The 17,688-nt window shown below is 43.6% G+C and overlaps 1 long non-coding RNA gene across 3 annotated transcripts; it reads right to left on the bottom strand.

Annotated features, from left to right (window-relative positions):
- Positions 1–2,735: 2,735 nt before the first annotated feature.
- On the bottom strand, positions 2,736–11,821 carry LOC144116098 (uncharacterized). Of its 3 annotated transcripts, XR_013311729.1 has the most exons (4): positions 11,446–11,821; positions 10,443–10,558; positions 8,747–8,814; positions 2,736–5,733 (listed from the first exon to the last, which is right to left on the bottom strand). It is a non-coding gene; the product is annotated as an uncharacterized LOC144116098 (long non-coding RNA). The 3 variants fall into 3 exon arrangements; XR_013311728.1 differs by having other exon boundaries at positions 2,736–8,814; XR_013311730.1 differs by having other exon boundaries at positions 2,736–8,814; positions 11,470–11,821.
- Between the last annotated feature and the right edge of the window lie 5,867 nt (positions 11,822–17,688).

Genomic DNA, 17,688 nt, shown 5'->3' with positions numbered 1-17,688 from the left:
CTTGCAATTCCTTGATTTAAAATGGTCTTTCGAACCCAACCATGTCTTTTGGCAGTATTCCCCTAGAAGTGAAAAGCCCCTTTTGAATACAGGTCCTTTCATTCAAAGCTTGTAAAAAGTGACATCGTTATGGGATGCTTAGACATCGCAGTAAAAAATCATATCATAAAATGATGCCCAGTCTCTCAGCCCAGACATACAGATGCAGGGAAGCTGGATTCCCGGACCCAGTTCTCGTTTAGAGTGCAGACAAAGTCCTCCGTGCGCTGAAATCGTCTGCAAGTGCCTCGGGGCTGGAAAAGAGTTTGGAAGAAAGAGAAGAAAGGTAGTGGTTATGCCATATGTCCACACGCTGTCGCACAGGATTAAAAGAGCGTGGAGCAAGCATGGGGTAAAGGTTCTGTTCTCTGCACCTAACAAGCTAGAAAGAGCGGGGGCGGCGGTTCAAAGAAGGCATGAAGGGCACACAAGAGATACTTCCAGCACAAACTATGAAAATGGATATGTTCCCTGTACGACTGGCGTAGTGTATCAAATCTTTCAGTCATGTGGCCTTGCCTACATAGGCCAGACTGGCCGCTGCGATAACATGCGACTCATGGAGCACACAAATTCTTTAAGAAAGAAACTAACCTAGCTAAGCATTGTTTCACGTGCAAATGTACGCCGTCTTTTGATAAAACTGATGTCTTTTTTGCTCATTCTGACCAGCGCACTAGAGGAAAAGTTGAGGCGTTTCATATTATCGGACAACGTAACGGGTGCGTAAATATGTCATGTGTTACATTATCGCTTCGAGAAATCAATATGCTACATAGTGGGTAGCGGTTCTGGAGATACACACTAGCTTCTAAAGCGGTTTTTACCTTTTACTAACACTAGGAGTCTTGTTGACATTGCGCATGTGCGCTCCTTTTCCGAGTGTGTATATATGACGTGCTTCTTCCTAATAAAAACCAGCTGTAAGTTCGGCGCTGTTTTGTGTGTCTCGTCTCTTACTTGGTCCGTGTGTGCTTGCACTTTTGAACCAGCACTACGAAATTCAATCATAAATTATTTAGTGGTCGTACATGAATAGAATGTATAAAGCGGGCTTTCAAAGAATAAAACACACAAGAAAGAAATGTGGTATCTATAGTCCTTTAAATTTGGATGCCTACTCAGTTATTGATAACGGAATTGTTGAAAACCACACCAGGTTAATTGAAAGTAGCTTTTTTTGCAATTAGATTATGTGTTCACAAAATGTCTATAACCTTGACAGGATTCACACGTACTCATCAACAATTCCGCTGTACAGCCGTAGGTTCTTAAATGTTTCTTTTTCGCCCCGTCCCTTCAATGTGTTCCTGAGGGCCACCGGAGCCTTCACTGAAGTCGTGATATTAAGTTTTGTAGCCTCATCAGCTGTCTCACCCCCATGAGTGCTAGCTTTTTTCTTTTAAATAGATAATACAGATTATACAAAGTGAACTATGCCATGAAAAGCATACAATGAATCTTTGATAAAACTCCCTCTTCGAGGAACCATCTGCATGTCAACAAAAAATCAGAAGCATGTAGAACAGGATCATGCAGAGGATTCAAGCTGACCTATGATCACAATGGTGTGACTTAGTTTAACGATATCAGAATTCTCTGTTGTCTTCTAAACGCCCAAATTTGCATCATCATATTTACTTCCTTTTATGCACGACTCAATGGCATATGCTTCCCAAACAATAAGATAAGGGGGAAAAAGTGAAGCTATTACATTAAGGCCGCCTTGAACTATGACACAATTGTAGTCGGGAGCCACATGAGTGATGTAAGCACATAACCGTCAGTTCTCACTATGAACCGCACGGATAATGCTTGTGCTAATTTATTGTAGTAGCCTAGATATCATCTACAGCAAATCCTCATTCAAATACACTTGTACAAAATGAAGCTTTCAGGTCTACAAATTCAAACGCAACATGAGGCAATTTCGAAGTCATAACTTAATCTGAAGTGGACTCTCTATATGTAGAGGGCTCAAATTAAAATACAGCTGAACAAAACACTATGCATCAAAATTATATTAAAAGGAATCAATAAGTTGTGAGTAGTCCACAGGCACAATTGAAAGAAATGCAATATATCCAGTCGGAAAAACACCAGCCCGATTCTGGTGTTTACACCAAACTGGCTTTTTTAGACACGGGTTCTGGTGTGACCGTGTTTGGTGTCCCGACCAAACCATGATTTTGAGACACGCGTCCTGATGTGGTTAGTGTGGTGTGCTTTAGTGTGTTCTGGTCTGGTGTTCTGTGCTGTGACCCAGTTGTCTGATACCGGCTCTGGTGTGCTTTGGTTTAGTGTTTCCTGGTGTGGTCGGTGTACCATTCGATTTGGTGTGGTTGGCGTACCGTAGAATATCTTGATAGAAAATCTTTGAGTTTGAACATACTATAGTGAGAAAAATTAGGAGATCCCTGCGAATGCACGCCAAATGGTGTAAAACGGCAAGCACTCCTGATGTCGAGACAGGTGCACTAACATCCACCAATCTCGTTGCGCCGGCCTTGATGGCACGAGCATTTCATCAGATGGCACCTGCACGCAGTTAGGCATAGTGTGGCGCACATTCGTAGTGTCATAATTTTTCACATGATTGTACACTGGAGCATGACATAACCACAACATTTCTTTTCTTGCCGAAGGTGAAGAGCAAGCACGTATCGTAAAAAAAGAAAAAAAATGCTCACATTTGCTCAAAAGCATCCTTAGCTTTATTGGTAGACAAAATTGGCAGTATAGTCAAGATGGAGGCCCCTAGCGTCATAGCGTGCATCTTCTCTGACAAAGTCGAACATGTTGCATTTCCCTGATAGCAGCTTGACTCCATGCGTGTGCCACAATGCCTGAAGAACAACAGAACAAAATCACGAATTTGTGTGAAATACACCATAAGAATCACAGTGCAAAGACCAACTAGCAAATACTGCTATTAAATTTAGCTCAGTGGTGCATCATATACTACACATTGAATACGCCTTGCAATACCTCTGCAGTAAATCAACTGTTTTCCGCTTTATACTAAACCTATGCTACTCACATAAAGCACCCCCATTTGCATTGATTTGCTTGAAATCATGTCTGGATGAGCTAGTATTTTACACGTTCATTCACACAGTGCAACGATGAACACGGACGAGGGGGAAGACACCGAAAAATGCTTTGAGGTGCCTCCTCTTCTGCCCCTGTAATCGTCATGCTGTGTGAATGAAAATGTGAATTATTGCGTTAAATGTTTTTCTTTTGTATTCATAGCTAACTGCATATATTTACACCACAGCTGGGAACGCCTGCATCATATTCTGAATTCCTATCATATTTTGGCATTGCAGCTGATATTGAGCATGACAGTCCTTCTAACACAAAGTTAGGCTTTCTGAGACAATCAACAGCACACTAGCCTCTCGGGTAATTTGATTCATTACAAGGCTCAGAGATTCTAATACTTGGTAACCTAGCGAAATAAATTTATATACACATTCTACTGCTGCAGAAAACAAAAATAAAGAGGAATTAAGGAATTAGAGAAATGATTAGAAGATGCCCATAAAGATGGGCAAAAAGGAGATTAGATGTAGTTCCACCAAAAAATATTTGATGCAAGTATATTTCAGGGTGACAAAATCCATGTCTTGAGACTTTATATGTGCACACGATGAAGAACTGTAAAGCACTGGCTGGCTGCATCTATGTAGACGACCATCCCTCTTCATTTCTTCCTATTTTGGCAGCAAAGCAGAAAAAGCCGACTGCTGAAATTTATTTTCAGCTGAATGCCACATACAAAATGACAAAGGTGGAATGTTAATGACTCGAAAGGAAACCTTAAACAAGATGCTCTGAACGCTGGCACTACTAAAACCCCACAGATGTGCAAAAAGCTAACAGAATAATTTTCTTGCTGAATGTATTGAAACCAAAGATGCCTGAGCGCACATCAGTTTTGTTTAGGTATAGCTTGCTATATACATCCTGAGCCTCTGGTGCAGTTCATTGCACAGTACCTGCAGACACTTGCACACATACAAAACCCGCAGTAGATTCTGCGTACTGTGCACTGCCCACTATGGTGCCTAGCACTCCATGTATTCCAGTGAGATGCACTTCTTTTGGTGCATCCACGCGTTAGGGCTCCTGTAATAAAAAAAATGTCCTAGTTGATTACGTGTTAAGTGAATAAGCTTAACCAGCTGACTCTTTCTAAGCAGGCAGATCACTTGCAAGAGCCGCTTCTCACATCAAGGCAGATAACAATAATGACTTCAGGACACTGTAGTGCAGGGCTCCAAATTAATTTAGACCAAGTGGAGTTCTTTAAGCTTCGCTGACATTGTATGTCAGACCGGCGCCTTTTGAAAAGTAGCAATGTTTACTGCCACACATATACACAACACACAAGTCGCATGATTCCTCCCAACATGTATGCAACAAAGTATTGCAACCGCTTCGAGCCATCTCTACAGACCCCACTGGAACGCCCCTGCTAAGAGTGAAAAAAGTGGCTAAGATATCCTTTGTCATATTCAATGCAACAAACTGTTTTTACAAAGCATGCAGCAAAACTAGGAAAAGAGAGCTCAAGCACACCTATGCTTGAGCAAAAAGTTGCCAAAATTTTTTTACATATAAACTGAAGTAGCCGAAGTTAGAGTGTTACTTGCAAAACTCTTAGCATAACTGCTAGACAAGAGAGCAGAGAAGGTAAAAAAACAGGGACTCGATATGGGCTACATGATGGACTCTAACCGTCACTTCCATCATGGCATCTTACAGCTAAATAATAGGCCAGCTAGAAATCAATTAAAGTGTATTTACATGCAAAATGCTTTCAGTGATGGCTACAAGTTATAACACACTAATTTTCGTTGTTAAGTAGAGACAACCAGAGGATTCATGGACGATGGCAAATGTAGCGGCACCCACGAATCCCTATACTGAATTAGCATCACTTAGGCCTCAGTGCCTAAAATCCAAGCTTCAGGGCAAATGGCTGCTAAGTACCGTCCGTCTTCTGTTTCCATTGCATGAGAAGTATTCACAAAATCTTCATTATGGGTAATTTCATTGATCATGCACTGCCATACTTCACATAGCGCCTAGGCCTTTAAGCTGCTTTTATCGTCACACGAGCTAACTGCACCAATCAATTAACCTCCTCTAAATAAACTTTCACATGAAGACATCTACAATTATTTGGTCACGTCTTGTATGTTTGTCCTTATCCTTTGTTTGGTGCTTTCACATTATAAACCACTAACAAACCTGAGTCGTAATTCTCACATACACTGATGGAGTGAGTATATCTCTCTGAGATAAATCCTGCTAAAGCAAGCAATTACCTCTCAGTGCATCCTTTTTTCACTTCAGTGAATTATGAAACATCACTCCAGCGCACAAACACACACGAACGAAGAGGCTAGGCACCACGGACACTGGACATATTTTGTGTGCGCTGGAATGATGTCTCATAATTCTGCCTACAACCGACTTTCCCAGCCCTCTCTGCCTAGCCTTGTGGAGAACCTTTTCCTTGCCTTCCGCTGTCACCTCCTGTGCGCTTGCCACTGGAACTGCATTGTACAAGTGCTTCTGTTGACCAGATGGTAGTGGCAGTCCTCTTGTGAAATACTGCATCCTTTGGGATTGCCTTCATGGTGTCTTACATTGCTTTCTCTACCATGAATTCAGATACACCTACAGGAAAAAGAACACGCGTATAAAAATTCTTAGCCATATTTGCAGCCAGGAATATGATGATAATTGTATTTGTACGCTGCACAGCGGCAGTATGCTTTAACGCCTGTTAAATCAAGAAAGTAAGAAATCGTTTCGTTTATTAGCAACACAATACTTACAGCTTGACGTCGATAGTGTCATGAAATAGTGGTGAGTTCTGATAGCATTGTGAAGTGCAAAAGGCAACTGCTTGCTTTGACTTTTAGAATATGCAACTTTAACTGCACAATTATGGAGTAAAAATTGACTTCATCCTCGGAAATCGCAGATTAGTATGTGTGGTAGCAAATACTGAAAATAAAAATAGTAGGAGCACTGCCAGTGTTTAAATCAACACGCAGTGACAGGTTCGGTTTATGGTTTGGTTTATATGAGTTTAACGTCCCAAAGCGACTCAGGCTGTGAGAGACACCGTAATGAAGGGCTCCAGAAATTTCGACCACCTGGGGTTCTTTAACGTGCACTGACATCGCACAGTACACGGGCCTCAAGAATTTCGCCTTCATTGAAATTCAACCGCCGCGGTCGGGATCGAATCCGCATCTGTAAGGCCAGCAGCCGAGCGCCATAACCACTCAGCCACCGCGGCGGATTCGCTGTGACTGCTAAGAGCAATTTTCTAATTACAGTCTTTGCCCATACTCTTGTCAAGCAAGGCACTAATGCCGCTTGACCTGCAGTAAATCGAATGTGCCCTCAACATGCTGCCTAGTCAGCAAATGTCTTGTATTCAATATTGAACGAAACATTACTTAACATTTTTGAGCTAGAAGCGCATGAGCTATTGATATAGTCCAAGGCAAACAACTAAGTGCCTTAGAACAGTGTTCAACGAGAGGCCCACACAAAGAGATGCTGGACTTGCTACTGTTTCCTGATACAAAGTAATACAGGAGTGCATGGCCTGTGGTGTTAAAGCTGAGAAATACAGAAAATAAATAGAAACAAAACTGAAGCGCAAAGGAAAATTAGAGAGAAGTTCCGTCATAACACCTCATGTGAAACTAGAGAGTACATGTTCATAAATATGTAGGAAAATAGTCATTTTGAAATTTTGCACAATCAATCATCAAATTGTCGAGAGCATAGTCAATTTGCCTTTTCTTCACACAAAAGGTTTCCAGCGGCTCCTGTGCACTTTAGTTTCTTTTTAGTACAGTGCCTTTAAAAGACCGAAATTGGTCAAGGGCCACAAAATGGTAATTACTGTGCGTCATCATTTTAATTTCCATGTTTCATTACTTCTTAATACAACCTCCCATATGACCGACATGATTTGCTGCAGGAGCAGGATTCCGGTGTGCACCATTCACATTCCATGAAGGACCTGGCTACCTTTTCCAAGTGTTATACTAATTTTCACAATCAAAGTTCCGTTGAGAGAGTTTGACAGCAAGCAAAAACTTGATTTGAACCCAACAGCTTAAGGAAATTTTAAACCGGTCTGTAACATTATGCTTGTAAAAAGGCAACTTCATGAGTCAATACCCATCAAATTTACCATCAGATCCCATCTTTGGTCTGCTCATAAAGTGAGGGTGGGGTGCTTAGTCGTAATGATCAATTGTCACGGCTGGTACACTGTGCTACCTACTTCAATGATAAAGGCTCTGACAAACTATCCTCCGAAATCTGACATCTGGCATAAACGCTGAAAAGCAAAAGCAAATGAAGGACCACTGAGACCTGAATTTATTTCCTACTTGCACAGTTATGCAGATCCCAAAGAAAGCTGACAAACGGCACGAAGTTATACTGGTATTTTGGCCCCAGATGCTCGCTTATTTGAACCTCAGTATCCTAACTGAAGCAATAAAAAAGACATGACTGTTGAAAAAAGCTTATTAAGCTCCCGTAAAGCTCATCCGCAGTGAGAAAAACAAATTCTAAACCCTCATAATAATACAAAAGTCAGCCAATGAGCCCACTGTTTCAGTCACCATCTAAGAGACCATGTACAAACTATACACTGTAAGTGCCCAAACTCAACATGAGAGCGAAGCATGCCCTGCACTTGTGAAACAATTTTGTGTCAATGTAAGATTCTTGGCAACAGTAGGCATCACCATTATTGGCGTATGCTAAAAAGAAACAGGGAACCTAAATGATGCTGTACATTTTAGAATTCAGCCTTTCAGTAAACTAGATTTTGTCTAGTACCGTGAGCACCGTCAGAGGAGAAGGCAAAAATGAAAGGAAAGCTGCCAGCTGTCTTGAGGCCTGCCACAAAAAAGCACTGAGCAGAAGTGATGCACGAACAAAAAAGAAGGGATGCACTATGCGATTACACAACACAAAATAACACAGGAAAACAAGGCCAAATAAATAAATGAATATAGAACAAAAAAGTAAGCAGTACTAAACACTTCTACCTTTGCAAATTGAGAACATCAAAATATACTCCTAAAAATTAGTTTCGAGTACTATAATCTCGTAATTTTGGTCACATACTTTTTTAAATGCTGCATTAGACTTTAGAATATAAGAATCCCAAAGTGGTATTTGCCCGCCCTTAAATAACTTATATGGATTATGAGGGATTTAACGTCCCAAAGCGACTCAGGCTATGAGGGACGCCGTAGTGAAGGGCTCCGGAAATTTCGACCACCTGGGGTTCTTTTACGTGCACTGACATCGCACAGCACACGGGCCTCTAGAATTTCGCCTCCATCGAAATTCGACCGCCCCGGCCGTGATCGAACCCGCGTCTTTCGAGCCGGCAGCCGAGCGCCATAACCACTCAGCCACCGCGGCGGCTTAAAATAACTTATTTCATATCCTTCCCTCATGTCAATTAGGCTTGATCAGCCGAATGATTGCTGTGATGCCTAGTTGGCCTTTAGATCTTATGAGGCATAGGAAAGGCTACAATATAGACATTGATATGCAGTTTTTTTTTCACTACAACATTTAAAACAGCCTGTTTCAAAAGCTGGAATGACAACAAATGTCATACCAGCAGTTATATTACCAGTTTTCTTGCTTTTGACATGACCTGAAAACCAGCTACTTGTCGCAGTCATCGTTCGGTTGAAAATACTGGAACAACAAGGAGAAAGACAATTATAAATTATTTTCCACTCATACAGCAAATATGACGGGGTGGTTCATGTGCATTAAGGTCTAAGGCATTTGAAAGAAGCCGCAAGAGTGGTGTCTATAGTATATGCAGTTTCTTTGAAGCTTTGTTTAACTATGATATCAGGTAGCATGCCGAAAGGCTGAGTCAAACAGGTCACTACAAGCTCCTAATTTCCTGTAAATATATTGGCGCAAGTATATTCACTGAAATTGTACAGTGTCATCTCCAACAAGTGAAATTGCAAAAAAAGCAAAACTCACCAAGATATTCACCGAGGTAACAATTTATGGTGAACATTCACCTTTTTTCATTTAGCACTTTTAGCTTTTTTGTGCACAGGCTATAATTGATGACCCTGAAGTAGTTTTCAGTAGACGGTGCTTAGTTTCCACTCAGATCTAGAGGCAGTAAAAATATTGCAACTACAGTGAGAGGTTCGTTTAACATTACCTCTTGCTGGGCTAGTTGATGTAACATTGTGTAACAAAAGTAAAAACAGCGCTAATTTTTAAACAAACCACACAGAAAGAACAGACAGGACGGGCGTTGTACTGTCTGTTCTTTCTGTGTGGTTTGTGTATAATTATCGCAGTTTTTAATTTCGTTATACGGTGAGAGGCCACAGAACAGAAGCTTACAAGTGAAGCTGCCAAGTCCAATTAATGTTTCATCTTTTGAGGCACATTCATAGCTGCACTATATAACACCATTCATATTCTTTTCACCAAGTGAAATAAGACGTCTTTGCTGGACCAGTCTCTGAGGAGTACCATGTGACACCGGCATTACTGCAGAAGCTTTACATGGTTATCCTTCTACTATGATTGTCCATAAGGAGTGCCATGTGAGATGGGACTAGAGGAAAGAAAGGATAAAAGCCTTGTTCTCATGCTGTAATATCACCTTAGAATGCTGCGCTGTAGCCCATTACTTCACAATGGTGTTTTTTAAAGCCTGGCTGCATTGAAGTGGGTCTCTAGAGAATCGAGAACAGGTTTGGAGGGAACTAGAGAGGGAGAGAGAGAAAGTGACTGAGGTGAGGCTATGCCAGTGTGCTCGTTGTTGCTGTATAGCCTTGGAGCTGAGCGGCCTGCTCTGGACTCAATCGTGGTAAGAGGGTGCGGGTTTCCCCCTTTCTTCCACCCAGTGTGTTGTTCTGTCAACTTTTCATTTTTTGCGTCTCGGCTTTAAGAAAACGTGGTAATAATTCTTGCTAAAAACCACCACGAAATTTTAGAAATGATAGGAGAAATGTTCCAACCACCACTAACAAGAAAAAGAAAATTGGTTGCTTGCCTCGGATTCATACACTACCTACATTCTAGTACGGAGAGTCTCAGATTCCTCGTTAGTTTCGGTAAGGGTTCTGAGGCCGGCCGAGACCCCCCTGAATTTAAGCACTGCTTCTTTCTGAGTATGAAACTGGCACTATCTGATGATGACCCATTGAGAAGAGATAGACACGTTATTTTGAATAGGGGAATGCCAATAGATGCCATCAACGTTCTGGTAAAAATCAGAAATTGCAACACACTGATATCAACACAGAGGTGAAAAAACATATCTTAGAAAACTCGATACATACGTGTGCTCTGGAATGTACTCTGAACGTGCACAGACAACAACAGACCGAAATCTGGACAGTGCTTTCCGATGAAGCTCTTTTCAGACCTCTCCACTACTGAAGAAAAGGCGCTTCACCTGCATAACACAGAGTCCAGCTGTGTATTTTGCACCCACAATGCCTGGCACTTTCTGATAGTTATTTGTATTGCTCGCATTTCACACAACCACAAGCATATGTTTAACCAGCCAAACTTCAAATACATAACGCCACTTGCTCACAATAGTTTTTATGATACGCTCTGTACTGCTTAGGTTATTCAGAACCACTTAATTTGAAAGGGCTACAAAGTGCTCTTTTTCTAGGGCTACTTCTTCGTAAACATTTAGCAATTATTTTTATTCACGGGCGCCTGCAACTAAAAGAACTTTACAGCTGCAGGCAACGTTACCAACGTTAGAGAACTGATCGAGCAGACAGCTCCCTGTTTTTTGGTGTATCGCAGTGACGCGTCGCTCAATTCACTCAGTCGCTTGCATGCCTTGACGCGTCACACCCCTCCCACTCTGAGCTTGACAGCTGGTGTAATCGGCTCGTAGAGGTGTGTTCTAACCTTAAGACGCCACATCAGTTCACTATAAAGACGCACATACGCGTAGCGAATAACAGAACGCTAAACAGACCGAGCGGCGCACGCTATCGGCAGTCCGCAACGGGCCGATAGTGGCGTCAAAAACACGCGTGCAGGAAGTGCACGATCACGTCCCACGTCGAATAATGAACAGGAAGTCGGAGAACCACCTTAACGAAAGCCCAAAACATAGTCACGCGCCTTGCTGGGCGGTATACAATTGCCACATTTACATTTAGGACTCATACGCGTGCCCTCCATTCAGCAAACGCATCTATGCATACACCTCAGCGCTCGCGTCACAACGCATACACTGTGAACTCTGACAGACCAGCAGGTTGATGATGCGATGAGGAATGCACTTTGCTGCCGCGGGAACAACTAGTGACTCACGCGCAATGCCGAAGGGAAACGTACAGGACAGAGCTGACAGAGCCTCGTCACTTCCGTGTCTTCTCGCCTTTGCGCTCGCTCGTTTATTTTCGCGGTCGCAAATTGCAGGCACTCTTGCGCTGTACTATGGGCCTCAACTGGAAACGAAGACTCGACGCATTGCAGTAACCGCTTTCTTCTCTTGGTTCGCGGCTGCTATGGCTGAAGTCGAACGTGTTGTCAACATGAAACGGTTCCATGTTTCTCGGCGTGGTCACTTTTTCACAACGTACGCGCACAGCAGCATTGCTGGCACGCGGCGCAAGCTACGATAAGCAGGAAACCCAAAAGGAAGTTTGAAGGAACGATTTTGAAATCATACACAAACAGCACACGAACAGCAGCAGCACGGACCGCGGTGCGGCGCAAGGACTAGCCGGATATCACTCCGGAATGCACAGAGGGAGAGGAGAGGAGGAGGGTTTGCTGCGTCCTGGCACGTGACCTGGCAGCCAGCGCACTGGATTTGAACGGCGTTGGGAAACACGCTAAGCGCTGGCCCGGGACTATTAACGTGGCTATTAGCGTCATGGTAAATAATTACTGCAAATTGTTACAAAATTCCAGTTAGACTAAGGCACTCAGCGCCTCCGTGTATAATTGCCGTGCAGTTTTCATGTCAAAAGCAGGCGACAATATTTCAGCTCCTTGCAGAACAACTTTACAAAATCTTTTCTTAGCTTTACTCTCTTCTTTCTGCTTTTTGCAGACCGAATTAACGAGATTTCACTGCATATATTTAAGCACAGCAAAACGTTTCTCCTAAACCACATTTCAGCTTATGCTACAAAGACATGATCTGCAGAACAAGTCTGCTTTACTCAACTTCAAAAAAAAGTTAATCTCAAAGGTTCTATTGTAGCTTTCAGCAAAATGTGTATTACTGCAAAAGCTCATTAAATCGAACATCAAGGGACCATAAAAATAAAATTATCAAATGACCCCAAACAAAACAGATAAGAACCACTTGTACCAGAGTATAGGTCGGAAGAGGGGACCGTCTCAGTTATTTTACATATAATCATCTACATATATGCTTTGTTAGTTTGAAGCGCCTACAACCTAACTTACATGCTTAATTGCATATTATATGCAGGATATATTTAGATTGAACGCGGTGATGCAAGCTATTTGCCAACTACCGTCTGGCTTCATCAACGTGCTGAGTGGGCAGCCCATATACTAGGCATATATATATGCTCGAACTTCACCCATGCGCCCATGCTCCATCGCTGTGGCACCTATGCAGCCATTTTACATGTGATGTAGGATATGCAGCCAGACTAATGCAAGTGGGACTTCATGTCCATAGGTGTCGCCGGGCAAAGATCGCTAACATTACGCGTGATGTTTCTGCACTGCAAACTCCAGAATAATCGACGCAGGACTTACGAAGGCTACAGACAGAAATATACTCCTGTTTCCACACATAGTGCCACTAGAGTGATGCACGGCGAGCCGCCATCGCGGTTGCCCGCAATTCTCCGTCGTATAGCCCAGGTTCATGCAATCACATTTTGCCACTGAATAGTCCACACTATGCCCTTTTCTACCAGATATGTAGGCGGGGAAGATTTGGGAATGGCAGACACGTGCCCATGCGCCGCCCAAGTATTTTCTGCGCAGTGTCTTTGTAGGCTGTAGGCGGGAGTATTGGATGTTTGCCCACACGCAGCTATCCTCCTTGGATCCATCAGGGTGCTGCAGGGGCAGCCCCTTATGGGGTTGCCCGCTCTTCATCATGTAACCCCATATTTATGCACACCAACTGCATGCAGCCCATGCTTAGCCCTTTCCTTCCCTGTTTATGATACAGGCGGGGAAGATGCGGGAACGACATATGTGCCCACGCCTAGCCCATGCGGGACCAACGTAGGTGTTCCTCAGACAGCTCAAACTGCATGCCTGCAACACTTCGCCACTGTGAAGCGCATGGATTAGCCCCTGTATTTTCTACGCAGGACCCATGCAGGCCGAAGGCGGGAATACTATCTCTTTGCCCACTCAAAATCACCGTGGCTCCCTCAAGGGACTGTACGGGCACTTCGTCATGATAGAGCCCGCACTTTTGCCCGCATGTATCTGTGGCGGCATGCATGCTGCCCATGCTTAACCCTTTTTTTCCCTTGCTTAGGATAGAAGCGGGGAAGATGCGGGAATGACAAATGTGCCCACGCCTAGCCCATGCGGGACCAACGTAGGCGTTACTCAGACAGCCCAAACTGCATGCCTACAACGCTCCGCCGCTGTGCAGCCCAAAGTTTGCCCCTGTATTTTCCACACAGGACCCATGTAGGCCAAAGGCGGGAATACTATCTGCCCACACAAAACCACCGTGGCTCCCTCAAGGTGCTGTACGGGCACTTCGTCATGATAGAGCCCGCACTGTTGCCCGCATGTATCTGTGGTGGGGCCCAGGTGGGCTCCCCAGTCTTTTTAAGCCCATGCATAGCTGACGAGGGGCCCATTCAGGCAAAAAATGTGTAGCCCAAACCTTTTTTGCCAGCACTGCATCCACGAGGGATCCATGTAGGTTTATTGCGGGCAGCCACAGCCCTCATTGCCCATGTCGGACCCGCATGGGGCCGCCACCTTGTGTTACTGGAGGATCGTCATATTCGTGGTGATGCAAAGTTCCGCCATGCTTGCACAGATAAGAAATCGTTTTTGGCAACAGATTACTCTGTTGTGTTCTTAAGAAAGGTTCCGTAACGTGCATGCATATTGCCTCCGTGACTCTTAACAGAATTCTTATAATGGGCATGCATGCTGGGGCTAGCAAAAATCTTTTCCTTCAATTTTACTATTATTTTAATAAAGAACCACTACCACCACTACCTAAAAACCAGATGTATGCGCTAAGAGACAAGGAGGGCAATGTCATTAGCAATAGGGATGAAATAGATAAAGTAGCCGAAGCGTTCTACACAAATCTGTGCAGTAGCCAATGCAATCATAGCGTTGATGTGAAAAACACTAGTGCAGAGGAATGTGTCATCTCGGTAGTAAAAAAAGAGGAAGTTAAGAAAGCCTTAGGAGCAACAGAAAGGGGAAAAACAGCTGGGGAGGATCAGATGAGAGCAGATCTGTTGAAGGATGGAAGGGAGATTGTTCTACAAAAACTAGCCACCCTGTATACGCAATGCCTTAAGACCTCAACCGTACCAGAAGCTTGGAAGAATGCCAACATTATCTTAATTCATAAGAGGGGAGACGCTAAGGACTTGTACAATTATAGACCGATCAGCTTACAATCTGTTTCTTGCAAGGTATTTGCTAAGGTAATCACTATGTGAGTCGGGTCAACCTTAGACTTTAATAAACCAAATGCTCAGACAGGCTTTCCTAAAGAATATTTCTTTAAGGAATAGATCATATTCACATTATGAATCAGGTGATAGAAAAATACGCAGAGTATAACCAACCTCTATATATAGCCTTCAATGATTACGAGAAAGCATTCGACTCAGTGGCATCCTTAGCAGTCATAGTGGCATTGCGTAATCAGAGTGTAGAACAGCCTTATGTCAAATTGATGGAAACATATATAGCAACTGCACAGCTACCATAGTCCTCCATAAATTCAGCAATAAAATTCTAATAAGAAAGGGCGTCAGGCAAGGAGACACGATCTCGCCAATGCTGTTCACCGCCTGTTTACATTAGGTATTGCGAGGCCTGAATGGGGAACAGTCGGGAATAAGAGTAAATGGAGAATACCTAAATAATCTGCGATTCGCTGATGACATTGCCTTGCTGAGTCACGCAGGAGGTGAACTGCAAATCATGATCAATGAGACAGGCTGAGCAGAAGGCTGGGTCTAAAAATTAGCATGCAGAAAACCAAAGTAACGTTCAACAGTGTAGCAAGGAAACAGCAGTTCAAAATTGCCAGTGATACAGATGTATCTTACCGGTACTCTCCTACGGGGCAGAACCGTGGAGGCTAACGAAAAGAGTCCAGCTTAAATTAAGGACAACGCAGCGAGCCATGGAACGAAAAATGATAGGTGTAACGATAAGAGACCGGAAGAGGGCAGAGTGGGAGAGGGAAGAAACGAGTTTTATGACATCCTAGTCGAAATCAAGAGGACGAAATGGGCTTGGGCAGGGCATGTAACGCGAAGGCAAGACAACCGCTGGTCTTTAAGGGTAACGGAGTGGATTCCAAGAGAACGTAAGCATAGCAGGGGACGGCAGAAGGTTAGGTGGGCGGGTGAGATTCAGAAGATTGCCGAGAAATGGTCGATGACGCTGGCAAAAGACAGGGTTAATAGGAGAGACATAGGAGAGTCCTTTGCCCTGCAGTGGGTGTAATAAAGATGATGATGATGATGATGATGATGATGATGATGATGATGATGAAAAATAGTTGTTGTCGGAACACTCCTGGTCTAGAGTGTAACCTGCCAACTCTAGCACTGAAAAAATTTTTTTATGAAATTATATTACAGCTATGATAATACGGCTATAAGAAAGACAGCTTGACAACTTCAGTCAAAGCTCGACGGATGCCTGTCCACAATTAGAGACTGAGGTTGGTAAAGAACAAGGTATAGAGAAGTGGGAAATTGTCAATTTCTGCTTACTCTTGAGATGAATCGACATTACGCAAGAGACGTGAAATTGCTGCCGAGAGGGTCAGCACCGCAGGGTATGAGAATGTGTTCACATCAGAAAAACACATTCGTCGTATATGTGGCGGTATTCTGCAACCAATTCCGATCAATGTAGACACAATTTCGAAAAGGTTCACAAAAATGCAGTATATATATATGCATATCATTCACGAGGCGCACTCAGAATAAACATTCTACGAATAAAGCGGGGGGGGGGGGCAGTGTGCAAGAACGTTTGCAGAAGAGGAGTCGGCTACAGTTAAGGCAGTTAAGGCGTCCCCCTCCAGTCCCCGCTTGAACCCTCAGCTGCGTGCTCTTATTTATGTTAGACGTACGTCTTTTTTGCATCCAGTTTACATCATTAGGTTGCTTATTGACATTAGAATTTTCCATCTCGTGCTGAAATGTATATCTTACTCGCGTATGTTGCGTCGAGTTGCCCCGATTTGGGTTGAATCAAAGATAGAAAAAGCGGGCGTGTGTGTGTGTGTGTGTGTGTGGGCGTGCCTTGCACGCCTTGTTGGAAATTGAAGGAACAGCTGTTATTCTCACACCGTTTGATGTCAGGCAACAATAACATGCTTGTAATCATTTTCGAGATTATTTTTCCCCGCGGTACATTATTCGACACTGAACGCGATGTCAACAGTGGCACGCTATGAAAGAACGTTGGCGGCTCCTCCCGTGTCTTGCTTCAGCTTCTCTTGATAATGCACGCGCTAAGAGCAGAGTGCATGCCTTGGTAGTTTTCGAACCGATGTATTGGGTGGACTACTGTTCAGTATATTAATGTAATCAGACAGTATTGTCGTATTTATTGCACAGGGAACACGCAATAAGCGTGTTTACTTTCGTGTTGACCCGCCCTTTTGTTTCATGGGTTGGTAGCAAATGACTTGCAGATGGGGCAGTTCCATGCATTCACACATTCACAGCAAAATAATTGGCTTCCGATTTTTATTCTATACAACACGTACCGTCCATTGTTTGCGAAGCAACTTTTTTCTGGAAATACTAAATAATTAGACACATCCACCAGATCACATTCTGTCGGAACTGGAGTGTGCCAACGTTTCAATGAATTTACCCACACAAATGCAGAACAGCGGCTATACTCCATGCCGTATGCGGACAAGCGAACATCCGCCTAAGCTCTCGCATGTCAAGCCTTGTTAGCATGGTTAGACGACACCTTTCAGAACACACCAAGGAGACACGCTGGAGCAAGCTTCAAATGAAAGCGGAAAAAAATGGCGGCTGACACGACGGATGGGTTTTGCACCGGGATGGCACGAAACCGTTCTTGGTTGAGATACGGGCCTGATTCATTCTAGAAACGCACCGCCTGAAGACCTCTTTGGTCGCTACATGATAGAGATGCAACAGGCGTCAAGAAGCAAGACGTTTCCAATCTGTGCCTTTTGTACTTGGCGCTACCAGTCAACCCCGCCTGCATGAGGGGCGCGCAATTCTTGGCTAAGCTGGAAAGGGAAGGAGGCGGTTTTTTGTGCCAGTTCTGGTGGAGGGGACTTGTCAGCACTATAGTCGGTTACAACTAAAGAACAAAGCGGCATATGCAACTCAG

This window comes from Amblyomma americanum, chromosome 1 (genome assembly GCF_052857255.1).
Source record: "Amblyomma americanum isolate KBUSLIRL-KWMA chromosome 1, ASM5285725v1, whole genome shotgun sequence".
Taxonomy (NCBI): Eukaryota; Metazoa; Arthropoda; class Arachnida; order Ixodida; family Ixodidae; genus Amblyomma; species Amblyomma americanum.
Note: the sequence above shows the minus strand (reverse complement) of the source record. Positions and strands in the feature narration are given on the sequence as shown.